This window comes from Habropoda laboriosa, unplaced genomic scaffold (assembly GCF_001263275.1).
Source record: "Habropoda laboriosa isolate 0110345459 unplaced genomic scaffold, ASM126327v1 scaffold797, whole genome shotgun sequence".
Taxonomy (NCBI): Eukaryota; Metazoa; Arthropoda; class Insecta; order Hymenoptera; family Apidae; genus Habropoda; species Habropoda laboriosa.
In genome coordinates this window covers 167,070-181,390 of record NW_017100886.1, presented here as the reverse complement: position 1 = coordinate 181,390, position 14,321 = coordinate 167,070, and positions in this window count along the sequence as shown.

Genomic DNA, 14,321 nt, shown 5'->3' with positions numbered 1-14,321 from the left:
GCGAACAGATTTTCGATATTTATACGAATTTCTGTCTCCATGGCCAATAAGCGATCACGCCAATTGCGATTAGAAAGACGCGACTGTGCCGAAAATCGGACAATTCTCTATCTCACACTCATACTTCTCACGCCTCTAATCTCTAAGGTGCGTCCTCACCAACGAACAGTTCGCATACTGTTTGTCACTGTTACACGAGATTTTAGCGAACACTGCTCGTGTAACAGTTCCCGAACACCAATCTATCAGTTCCTTTAGTTTGTACTAAAGTACAAAAAAGGAACTGATCGAAAGTAAAAATCAAGACTTGTAAAAAGATATCGATAAGATTAATTTAAATTTGTAGAAAATTATGAGTACGCGAGATCAGTTGTTAGCATACGCTAGTTTTGTGGTTATTCATCTGCTAGTAATATCTTCATAATCATTATTAATTTGAACTATAAAAATACCAATATACTAGTGTACATTCATCGGTCATTTTTTCGGTTCCGTATTTCATTATTTAAAATTTTTAAGATATCTTTAGTTATATTTTTACAATATTTCTAAGATATTTGTATTTATGCATATATTTGTTGTTACCAAATTCGATTCCCAGTAACGGTAACCTTTATAGCTGGAACTTTCTTCCGCCTTTATTCGATGAATGTTCTCGGTTTTTTAAGGAAAAGATAATTGTTTGGTCGCGGCACTGGTTCGTCCACGCGGGGTCTATGGTGACTAACACATTTTATTGTGATAATCCGCCAAACCGAGGCTTCGTTGCGTGACCCGGAGGTCGCAACAAACAGTAAACTAATAGGTAAATATACTGGTATTTTCATATACCGGTATGACGTTATATGCATATCGATATTTTAGTATTTCGATTTGTATAAAGATTTTGGAGATATAACTGAAAAATACCGGTGTGATACCAGTATTTTAAGTTTCGGTAGAAGTCCCTGCATTGAACTAAATTTAAAAAAAAAAATACCAAATTTAAAAAAAGATGGTTTTATTAATTGTTACAGCGTACGCTTCGGTCTTCACACGGAGAGACATGTCGGGGTTAATGACAGGATTAGGTGGAACATGCAACGTATGAAAATACGCCGGACTCCACGTTTGAAAGGATGTGAGGACTTCGCGTGTCGTAATATGTTATTTGATTTACCTCGAGTGATAAAGTGGGTTCGATCTATGTGGGTTTAGCTGATTCGTTACTAATGCTACTTAGGAGAGGTTTGGTGGAAATGAGCGAGTCTAACTTAACAATGCTATATTTTCTAGTATACATAGAGAGTTACAAGTTACTTCGATCCAACGATCAGTTACAATGAAAGTTAAATAGTTAAATGGTCAATTCTCGACTTGGCGAGAATATTTCTTCTCAGTTTTATGCGACGAGCCGCGGGGGTATCTTTATCGTCCTGACTGGCACAGTAACATTCTGGTACAAGACTGATCCTCAGAGCGTTTTTTTTTTTTTTTAATTTTATCTCCACCTGGAAGTTATGTAGTGCCGCCTGGAGTAATTCCTCCTCATGCACTGAAAAGTATTAAGACGTTAGTTACCATTAAAATTTAAAGTTGGAATGAAACCATGCAGGAGCTTGAGAATCATGCAGGAAAAGTTTCAAAAAACCTGCGAAACAAAGAATAGGCTGAGGTACGGGGCAAATGAAGGGGAGGGGGGTGGGAATCCATTACAATCTGGAGGCATAGAAAATCACAGCAAGGCCAGCGCCCGAACTTGAAGTAAAGCAAACAAGCAAAAGCAAACAAAGCAAAACAAATCCAATTCCGTCAATCCACTCTCTCCCTAGTGCGCTCCAGTGGCAGTCGTACCTTTAACTTATATGGTAAAAGATGAGGTTTGAAAGTGGCCGTGTCTCTGACCAGTCTGTTAGGGTGCTCTTCAACTTTATAACCTGAAATTGTACGATTAATTAGTATATTGATTCGGTTGACTCCAGCTCTTCTGTGTAAGTCTTCCGTGGAGTGATCTGTGGGTAAGTTAAGTATAATCTTAAGTGCACGATTTTGGAGCCTTTGAAGGGAGAGGAGATGAGTGCGGGCGGTCGAAGACCATATGTGCGCACCATACAACATTACAGGACGAATGCAAGTACAATATAAATGTATCTTGAGATAAAGCGGAAGTTTGGATTTGGGTCCTATTAGGACTCTGGAGGCCTGGAGGGCCCTGAAGGCCTTGTCATGCCTGTCGGCCACCGCAGGACCCCACGTGACCCTTCGGTCCAGCACCAGGCCTAGGTATCGGGCAGAGTTGCTCCAGACAATATTTCTGTTGTTTATTTTTAGGGGAGGGAGGCTTTGACTGTTGCCCACACTGAGCTTTCTGGTGAAAAGAACTGCATTAGTTTTGTTGACGTTGATAGTGAATTTCCAGTTGCCATAATAGGCAACCAGGAGGTCTAGCTGTGTCTGCAATTTACGAGTGAGGTTTTCTATTTGCTAGGAGGAGGCCAGAACGGCCGTGTCGTCTGCGTAAAGCTCTAGTGAGGTGTCTGTTGTCTGTGGGAGATCATTGATGTATAGTAAAAAAAGTAGTGGTCCTAGCACGGAGCCCTGTGGGACTCGTGCTTTGATGTGGATCTGTTGGGATTTGTCGTTCGCTATTTGAACATAGAAGGATCGGTCGGTTAAGTACCAGTGAATGAGTTTAATTAGGGAGGGGTGAAAGTTCATTTGGATTAATTTGTATGTTATCCCGTTATGCCAGACTGAATCAAAGGCTTTCTGCAGGTCAATGAGAACCATAGCGGAGAGTCTATTGGTGTTCATGTTGTGGGAGTGATGTTGGGCAACTCTAATTAATTGTGGAATTGTGGAACTGTTGGTCTATTAAGATTTGGTGTTTGGTAATGTGGGATTCCAGCATTTTGTAAATAATTTTTTCGAAGATTTTACCGTTCATCGAAAGAAGGCTGATGGGTCGGTAATTGTTTAGGATCGTTCTGTCTCCCCCTGGCTTAGGGATTGGGACGGTTCTGCCCACTTTCCATTGTGAGGGGAAGTAGGATGCAATGATTGATGCTCTGTATATGTAGTAAAGTTGGAGGTAGACCCTGTGGGAGGCAAATTTGATCATGGCTGCGGAGATTCCGTCAGGTCCGGCGGCCTTATTTGCTTTGAGTTTGCTGGCAAGATCTGCGATGATCTTGGGTGAAATGTGTAGAAGAAGCTCGTTTGGGGGGGAGGGATTGAAATGTTCTTTGTAATGGAAGTTTAGCAGTGCACGATTGACCTCAACCTGCAGGGGGGAAGTTGTTAAGTAGGCACGATCGTGAACCGTTCTGAAATGATCTGCTAAGACTTGAACTTTTTGAGTGTTTAGTGCGATTACGTTATTGTGTTTGTCAATAAGAGAAGGTATTGTGGTCTTTTTCTTGACGATTTTATTATAAATGGGCCAGAAGGTGTGATTCGAGGTACTTGCGTTCTGTATTTGAGTCTGGATTTCTTTTGTTTTAAGTTCAATGATTTTGGATTTGATATGTTTAGTGAGGGAGTTGGAATAGTGGAGGTATGTCGGATCTCCCCCTCTCTGCCATTTTTTCCTGGCTGCGTTGCGGAGGGCTATTACTTTTTTTAGTTGAGGATCGGGAGTGACAAATCTGTTACTGGATGAGACTAGTTCTGTTGCGTTTCGAAGGCATTTTTTGAGGGACTTGTTTAAAGTTTGAATGACTTGGTCTATTCTGTTTTTGTTCGTTAAATTGGTCTCCAGCGGAATTCTGGAAGACATGGTTCTATATTTATCCCAGTCGGTGACTGGGATTGAGGAGGTGAGATTTGAATTTTGAGGGAGGAGGGGGGTGGTTAGAAGGACTGGTCTGTGGTCAGATTGTAGGTCGTCCACTGCTTCAGGTTGAAATTTGATTGCCCAGTTTGTTATAAAAAAGTCGAGGGTAGACGGCCGGGAGTTTGGTCTGAAATGAGTGAAGGTGGGGGGAAAAATGAGATCGTATACAGCTTGATCAGCGTGCCTCCTTAGGGTTGTCCCGTTTCTGTTAAAGGTATGGTTGTTCCATGATTGATGCTTTGCATTGAGGTCGAATCCAGCTAAGAACGTGGTTCGTCGACAGAAGAGTTTGTTAAGTATGTCTGTTGTTATCCTGACTGAGGGGGAGCAGTACACCGACATGAAAATTATTTTGGATGGAATGATTTTAATAGCAATCGCCTCCGCGTCTCCGGTATCTGGTAGAGGAAACGGAATGAAATTTAGGTTTTTGTGAATCATTATACCTACTCCTTCGCGGGCGGTACCGTCTGGCCTGTCGCGTCTGATAATATTGTAATTTTGTAGGGTAACAGTCTGTTCGCCAGTGAGCCAGGTTTCTTGCAGAAGAGCCACAGAGACATTGTTGAGATTTAGGAACAACTCTAGTTCCGTGAGTTTATGTAGGAGGGAACATGCGTTCCAGGTAGTGAAGTTTCCCAGGGAGGGGGTTGGGGGGAAGAAGAGGGTTTATCCTAGGAGTTGTTGAATGGCTTCCAGGATCACCTCAATTTTTCCGAGGTTCGATTGACAGTTTTGGAATTTATCTTTTAAGCTAAAGAAAATAGGGAGGGCTTTGACACAGACTTGAGTTAGGAAGTTGGTGAATTCACCTTGCTGAGGAGGTTGCTGTTCTGGGGCACGTCCAGGAGCGGATTGGCGATGTGGGGGAAGGACGATACCAACGAGTAACGAAGGACGTTATCCCGGTAAGATCTAGCTTGAGTAGAAGGGGAAGAAGTACTGGTTGAGGCTTCATTAAGTGTGGGGAAGCTGCGATTAGTTGGTCCTCTGGGGTCTGAAGTGAGTGGGAGGTGGGATTTATCGTTTTTCCTGTGGGGAAGATTTATCTGAGGTGCAGTTCGCTTTGCGAGGTAAGCAAGTAGGCGCGGACATTGGGAGAAGTTTGCTGTGTGGTTGCCACCAGTTGGGGGGGGGGGGGTAGGAGAGGTCTTTCTTGCACTCCGCAGTTGCGTGAGGCAGACCACACTTCACACACTTGTGGTCCTTGTTGCAATTGGACGAGGAGTGTCCGAAGGCTTGACATCTATAACACTGGGTGTAAGGTTTCCTATGGTTGAATTTCTCCCAGTACACTCGGCAGTAGAATACATAACCGGTGTGGTTGATTTGAGTAAAGGGGGTGGAGGGGGGAAAGGTGATTTTATATAAGCAACGTCCGTTGCTTTCCTTGAAAATGGTGGCAGAGGTCGGGTTGAGGCCCTGTTTCTTGAGGTCATCCAGGATGACCCTTCTCTTTTTTCGGGCGTCCTTATATACATATGCCTCGTTTCCGAGCGAGGACCATGGAGAGTGCCCTCACGGTACATTTTCCAGCTCGCACCCTATTGGTGCGTGCTAGCTGTACGCTACACTCCTAATAATCCAATAATGTATATAAAATTGTATTTATTATTAAAAAATATAACAATAATCTATGCTAATGTTGCAACTACTGATTTCATGCTGTCCTCGCTAATAGATCAATTTGAAAAAAATTCACCTTGCTGAGGAGGTTGCTGTTCTGGGGCACGTCCAGGAGCGGATTGGCAATGTGGGGGAAGGACGTTACCAACGAGTGCATCCCGATCTAGCTTGAGTTTGAGTAGAAGGGGAAGAAGTACTGGTTGAGGCTTCATTAAGTGTGGGGAAACTGCGATTAGTTGGTCCTCTGGGGTCTGAAGTGAGTGGGAGGTGGGATTTATCGTTTTTCCTATGGGGAAGATTTATCTGAGGCGCAGTCCGCTGGGATTTTGAAGCCATCGGGCTGACTGGATCGGATGTTTTGAGTTTTTTAATGGAACTCATGGTACTGTTGGTTGGGGACTTACCACCTGGGTGATCCCGGTTAGAGGTCCCGCTGATGAGGTTAGACTCCCACCATGTGGAAGCTGCACTGGGAGGTGAAGAAATGGAAGTGCGGCACGAGCGCTTCCCACCTGGGATGAGATGCTGGCAGCCTTCCAGCGACAGCACGGGCTCTTGTTCAGCTTTTATCTTGACTTGATGGTTTAGGACAAATGTTTAGTTAATCCTTGGTTGCTCCCAGCTCGGGGCCTGTGAGGGCACTAGAGACAGCAAGTTGACCGTTCGTGAAACACGATTGGGCAGCGGCTGCACGGTGGTGCGTCGTCGAACAACAGCGGTAGAATGCAAGAACTGCAGCGACTGGTCCGCAAGAACTGTTGAATGCCGCAAGAACTGTCGCAAGAACTGCCGCAAGAACTGATTGAATGATGATTTAGACTATCTGTATCGACTGAAAAGACTGATTCTCAGAGCGTCAAAAATCAGGCCCTTATATACCCTAAAAACTATGGGTTTGGGTAGTGGGGACTAGATTTTCCTGGGAACGGAATGCGCTCGTTTACTCTATCTCAAGGACTTTCCAGAGAATGCAAGGTAGACTAAGTCGGCTAGGCTGCGTACATAACATAATCAATGGTTGAATGACCTTTGATTAACACATTCGACAAATGTTTGTTTCATCGGTAATTATGTATGTTGAAGGGGTGAAAACACCCCTCAAATATTTTTGATAAATCATGAAAATTAAACAACTTGAAGTAAAAATTTAACCATTTGAAGAGTTTTTAAATAACTTCATTCATTTAAACAATATATTAAAAGTAACTATTTTTATTTAATTTTCAGAAATGCAGAAAAGTGGGACCTAGGATTGTCCAATTGAAAATTGGGGCGGTTTCCCGATTGCGTAACGCCTACAGGCCAAATGTTTCGTCCGATAAACAAAATCTGCAGGACGTCGCACAAAAGGTCCTTGTTCGGAAAATCGACCCATAAATTCTAGGTCCCTCTTTTGACTGGGTGTGGGCTTACGATGCGTCAATTGCCGTTGAGATGATCTAGTTGACAATCTTTCGAGAGAAAGTTGTTATTGTTTTCCAGCCAGACCCAAGTCCATGAGAAAATATACATCCTTTGAAAATACAATACTTGACTTTCTCAAAAACGGCATTGTCCTGTGTCGATGCAGCGTAAACCTGAACACATGGCTGTTCCGTCGCGCAGGTACGGAACGCATGGGGTCTTCGTTGACCGAGTTTATGGCACGCTCGCACTCGAAGGTTATTTTTGAGAACAAAGACGCTTCATAGCTCCGCGAAAAATAAGTAATTTCTTATAGAACAATGCCCTTAGAATTTCGACTTATCCGCGTCCTCAATAACCGAAGACGTGTCATAAACCAGGTAGTCCTGAAAGGTCAAGCCACACGCGCGTATTAACGGCACTTTCGGCCGAGGGTTGACCTGGCGGGAATTTCCGACGCGTCACCGAAGGACAGCGAAGATTCCACGCACCCGCAGGTAGGGCCCCACTCCTTCCAAGGAAAAGAGCGCTAAGGGCGCAATGGAAGGGTGACACTCAAGGGGCACGTTGATTGGTAATTTGTGCGTACGTGAAAAACCAATCAGCGTGCCTTCTTGCACTTGGCGGGGGAGTCACGGCGACTCCGGTAAATTTTCGGGACTCGAGACAATTCGCAAACAGTCACTCGTGCGAACAAGACGATCTCTCCAGCCGTTTCAAGTCCAAATCGAGTCTTAGACACAAAGTCGTCAATCGTTCGTGACGCACTCTACTTTTGCTAACGTTCGAGCAAAGTAGATTTTTGAAACAGTTACCCAAGATTAATTTGGCGGGTAACAAGTCGTCAGCGGAAATCAGTTTGAAACGATCAAACACGCGAACGCGACGCGACATGGCCGTAACAAAAATGTTAACCTACTTTCATGAAATTTTGAGTGTGCAAACTACGGACCAAAATAGAGGACCGTGAATTTTTTGGATTTTCAATTTTGCAATTGTCCTTACAACTGGTGTTCGGTTTATTCCCGAATAGGGATTTTCCGAAAACCGCGTTGATTGGGCGTATCTCAATTCTGCGCTTATGGGGGCCGTTTGGGTAGGACCATCGTGCTAGGAACCAAACGTAAAACTTCAACGACTCTTGTACATACAGTGGAATCAGCATTGTATTAGGTCATCCCATAAGTTCGTGTCGAATTTTATAATTTAGATTAATATAATATATAAAAAATGTAAGCGCGATTTTTTTAGTAAGATCATTATGTTGTCGCTATAGTATTTCCTTCGATTTTCATTAAAATATTACACATATTAGCACGAACTTATGGGATGACCTAATATAATACGTTAATAGTTAAATTTCCGTTTGTCCATTATTCGGTCGTTCTGTTCTGATCAAAAATTTGTCGAAGAGAGTTCAGCTTTCTCACAAGGTTGGAACAGAGCAAGGGATACATATTCTGGCTACTACGCATTGGATTTACACGCTGACGGTGAACAATGACGCTAATGCGTATGTATGTATGTCTGTATATGTGATTGCTTCAAATTTTAAAACTTAAAGTATAGTTATCTTTAATTGTCAACAACTTTTTACAAGTAGTCTACTCTCAAAAAGAGGTATAATTACATTTGGGTTAATAAACTTTACGAATTGAAAAAGTTTTCGTCAATGAACGAGATATAATTTCATAGTCTACTATGATACTGACTTTGATAATGCGATATTACATGAATCTACTTACTTCTGATATTATCGTCCAATGTTTTCTGTTAAAACTGGCTTTTATAAATCTTTTGACAGGAGTAAAACGTATCTTATTACCTTAATTTTGTAAAATAACATTTTTTTTTTTATTATGAACAGCCATCAAATACCATGCAGATTTGTACAACTGATTCGTGAGTTATCATATTATTCTACTTAAATATTTTAATTATAATCGAATCGATGTTATATTATATTGCAGGTCAATACATAAGCTGCAGCAGCGGCAGGAACAGCAGCCATTATGTGTTGAAGCAAAAAATTTAGTTAAAGTAAGTTAAAATATTACGCTGAACAATAATTTAAACGTATACTTTTGTTTCACCCAAAATTTAGTAATCAATTACATTTTCATTAAGTTTTATGTTTCTCTCTATTCATTAAAATAACTTGTATAGATAATAAAATCTCATAGATGCTAATCCGATTTTTTGTATAAACAATACATTGTAATTGCTGCATACGTAATCTTTAATGAACTCTATAATCTACACTACCGGCCAAAAGTTTGGAATCACTGAGCATTGCAATTTACACAAAAATTTCCAGAAAAAAGTCAGCGACTTTGAGAATTTTTTATCGTTCGAATCAATCGATATGAGATAAATTGATAAATGTAGAATTGAGATAAACTTTAAATCTATAAAAAGTTAGTAGCAGATTTAATATCGATGAAAAGTGGGAGGTGATTCCAAACTTTTGGCCGGCAGTGTATGTATATTTGTTAGTAAGGCTTTCAGGTGTAAGGCCCTTTCTTATGGAGAAAGTATTCCGACATTTTGTAAGCATTGCAGCTCATTTCATCATGGTCGGGAGACACACTTATAATGTGTGATAATGTGTGCCATTATCAGTGTGTCTCCTGACTCTGATGAAGTGAGCTGCTATGCTTACGAAACGTCGGAACATTCTCTCCAAAAGGACAGGCTCACACCCGAATGTATATTTGATTGCAATGTAATTTAAATCTTATTTAAATATGAAGGAAAATATTAAATTACTTTATTATAGGTTACATTGTCAGTTTTTGTTAATAAAAATATATAGTTTGATTTATGTATTTATAATTGCGTAATTAAGCAATTATTTTAAGTTGAAAGGATATTTGGACAGATAAAAAAATTAACGTGTAATATATTCCTATCAGAGTTATATTTTAGAACATTTAATTATAAATTAATGTTGTCAGTCTATAACGTGACTTATATAGTTAAACTATGTTATTCCACTTATTTCAGTTTAATGTTTTCCATTGCATCATATCTAAAACAAATATTTCCAATCTTCATCCTATCAATTTTTAGTAAGATTTGCATCAGAAAATTGAACACAAGTTCTTAGCCAGTTGTGCAATAAACTTTTGAATGATATGAGCTTTTTAATTTACATCCTTGTTTTCGTTAAATCGAAACACTTTCCAACAATCTATATCAATACATAGATAAATTATACTGTAAAATGCCTACAAATTTATTTTTCTATAGTATCTCCGATGAAAATGAATTCTGTTCATACGTGTCAAAATACAAGGTGAACCATGTAAATGGGGTCACCCAATTATCTCTGAATGAGAAATTCTTACTACATACGCCTTGATACGAATAGTTTTAGGAAATGCGTTCGTATTATTTTGAAAATTGATATATTTCCAGTATAACTTAATTCTCAAAAGTACTTACGTAGGTTTCTTTCACGGATATGTATATACATACATACATTGTTAATGTGATAATGGCGATGAGTAAAGCGTTACACTCGGCACGAGGTTGAGAAAAGCGAAAGTAATCGCTTCGTAAGAATAAAAGACTAAAACGAGTGTGAAACCGGCCGTAGACCAATTTAGAAAAGATATACGAAAAGACGTGTGTCGAGGAATAAAACTTTTAATAGCTTTGTAAATATGTATAAGCGCAGAGAGAGAATTAATTGTGTTATTCAAATACAGTGGCTATAATTTTAAGGAGGTATTCGTTCGAATTAAGTCTAAGAAATCGATCTTTTCCTTTTCCTATTTTTTGTTAGTATGAAAGTTCTAGAGTATTCTATAGTATATTGTTCCGCGGACCACCAGTGGAATGTCATTCTAAAATCAGCCGATTTTATTTTCACCCAGTCTAAACATTTGCAAACCATCCGGAGTGCAGATGGCTAGTACCTTCCATGACACATAAGCTAGAAAGCTGTTTTTGAGAATGTCTCTTATTCATTAATCCCTTAAGGAATAATTTCTTTTTCCTGAACGTCGTTTACGACCTCAACAAATAATTGTACGTGTCATAAAACGTGACTTTCTAAAGGGCTTCGGGATCGAGGCCTGACAGTTGCTACCTGGACACGCTGCGAGTCCCAGGCCTGGCGAAAATTCCCGTTGAGGTTCCAAATGTTTAAACATTGCTGACATTCACACCCTCTTGTCATCGCCTAGTCCGCATGGAGTGTGTCACGGACACACGAATAGGTCGATGGCAATTAGGGAAAAACACTATTGGCTAGTACCGATAGCCAATCGGTGAAGGAATATCATATTCAGAGCTTTCCCCCTTCTGGGAAACTCTGAAGAGAGTTGTCATTGGACAGTTACCAAAAAGTAGTCGTCCAAGAGTCATCATAAGACAGCAGTCAAAGAAGGTCGCCGAAAACCGTCTGACAGACCAACACCAATAACCAGAGGTCTGGAGTAGTCTTCCAACCAGACAGGTCTCAGTCAATTCGCCAAGAATCACATTGCGTCAATCACATCATCTGTTAACCAATAAAGTCCACTTGTATATAACCATAATTGTGCAAGTGTCAACACATAATTATCCTGACCTTTTTAACGATTCCCCAGGACCTCGCCTAAAGCCGCGGCGCGATAATAACTAAGCGAAGATTTACGACCCTTGTTAGGCTTCGGTCCTTACCGCGAGTCTTGTCACGGACGCGGGAGAACATATATATACATATACATACACTTACTGACAAAAGTTAAGAAACAAAACGATCGTTTAGGTATTACTGTATATTTTTCATCTTCTGAGATACATAGGTTGAAATTAAAAGTAGCATAAAGAGATAACATTTCATATATCAACATACAATAAGGTTTTGTTCGATTATACTTGCATAAGGACTACAATTAATATTGAGTCGAGGAAATAAAGCAAAAGCTTTGTGACAAAAGTTAAGAAACATACTTTGTTTGAATTAGGTTACCACTTTTAACACAAACAACGGTATGTAAATGTCGATAATTTTCGTGATAATCTAGTAAGGTGTTGGATAACCCTTGGATTTGATGAATGCATTCATGAAATTGTTATTCATGAAAAAAAAAAAATACGTTTTGTAGATCAATGTCAATTATACACAAGCTGAAAATTTCATCGAAATCGGTGTATGGCGAAACAAGCGACAGGCATCGAAAGATGTAAGAATCTGCAGATTTATTACAGTTTTACGCTGAAAGTCGTGATAGTGCAATTTTCACAATCTTTAACAGTTTGTAGCTCATAGAAACATTAACCGATTTCGATGAAATTTTCAGCGTGCGTGTCATTGACATAGATCTACAAAACGCATTTTTTTAATTTTTATTACGAGCTCAGATATAAAAGTTGTAAAAACGACCTTCGCTATTTTCTTCGCGATTCCGACTAATTGCAGTTTTTTCAAAAATTCATACAAACGTCGAAATGACGGAAAAAAGCCATTTTTCTAAGCCTTATAAAAATAGCGGTGCAAAGTCAAATTTTTTTGACAGCGATCGATAACCGAGAAGTCCGCGTACGCGTCGTTCACGATAGCGCGCGGGTGAATCTCTGTTCGCTCGTCCCTGAGCGCGTGCACTACGGGCGCTGTGATTGGCCAGTGTTTTTCGTTAATAACTCGAAAACGAAGCTTCAAACTACATTTTGGACAAGGAAAAAGTTGTTCAGAGTCACCCCAGCAACCCCCCATTTCCGGATGTTCGAAGAGTTACAGGACACCCTGTATATAAGGACATTTCAAGGTTATAGTATACCAGGTGATTGAACTTGTCTTAACATGAGCTACAGTACTATGAAGTCAAAAATATGTAATGCCATTTAAAAAATGAAGGTACCTTGTCTTTCTATTGGAAAAAATAATTTTTGGAATTTTTTTTATTATAATTGAAAACTGATCAACTTTTGTTTACAACACTTTTTCGTCAGATTATCGTAAGTGTTTGAAAAATCGTGGTAAGTGTTATGTGGGACACCCCTCAATTTGTTTCTTTCATTGCTGACCTTGTGTTTAGATGCAAATTTCTCCCGACGGCTTGTCGACGTGGGAAAGGGTTTCAAACAAAATTCACGTCGATTCACCTTGGTTAGGTCGTTTTATTATTGACTGTTACGCCGGACTGGTTACACTAATTTCAATAATTAGAGTTCGATACTGGTCTCTTGGTGAGACTTCTATTGCAGCTGTCTTTTATTGAGACTTCTAATTTGAACCTCACCTTGTGGCCTTCTATGTTGAACTTTGCCTTGTGGCCTTCTATGTTGAACTGTCGCAAGCCTTCGTGGTCCGTCTCCACGAAAGCTGCGTTCCTCGCCGAATCACCCTGATTGGTGATTTCCAAAACGATTTTCCACCAATCAGTTTTTCTCCGATGCATTGACACCCCGTTCCCGTTACGCCCTAAACGCGCTATTTTAGGGAAGGGATGCACAACGACCGAAGAGGTGTCCGGTGACGGAATGTTTGGGAATCCTGTGGAGTCTCCGCGAAATCGAGACTTCCTCGCGTGAAATGGGCCCAGCCACGAAATATCGAGGCCCACTTGTCCCTTGAATTCTTGGAGACTCCAGGATTTAGGGCCTCTCGAGTCCTAGTGACCGAGTGTCGCACGCAACGCAAAAAGGGACACCTTTGTCTGTTGAAAATAAAATACTTGCCTGCGACGTAACCACTTTTGAAGCCATAAATCCGGCTACAGGATTTCCTTAGGTTTATTCTATTTTACGACTAAACACCTTGTCTGACTTTGAAGGTCATGGTATACCACATGATGGAATTCGTGGGTGTAGTTTCGAAAGGCCGATCGACAAGAAATTTGATGGGAAGGGAGGGGAGGATGGGTGAACTCCAAATATAAAATATTAGCTTCAGCCAATTATTAGTTTCCGAGATATTAACAACAATTTTTCAGCACTATACAGTAAGACCCGATACATATTAGCGGTCCGCTCACGGTGTGGTCTCATCCCAGAAGCTAGCTTCGGAAAGAATATTTTACCACCGGTTATTCCATTCCAATTCCGATTTTGATGAAACTGTAATATGTTGTAGTCTTTTTTTTTTCATTCGCATTTTTAGCCAAGTATAGATGTATAAACTAATTTTTTTTTCGAGAGCAAAGCGGAATTGGACCGTGACACCGGATTAGAAGTGGACCGCTAATGTGAATGCTCAGAGATTTGACCAGACCGGGAGCGGACCGCTAGTGTGTGGGTTAGGCTGGCGGGCAAATCGTAATACATTGGGTACCACATTTACCATTCTGGTTTTTGGACTGACAATGCCAGAGCTGGTATTGAAGTCTCCCGCCATTATGGTAGAGCCATTTTTTACTAATGTTTTCAGGGTGTGAGTAGTGAGTGTATTGCGGAGGGAGATGGTTGTATACCCCGATTATTGTGAGGGGGTGGCTGTGAAGCCTGGTTTTGATGGCTACTGTCTTCAGTGTTCTATTTTTAATTG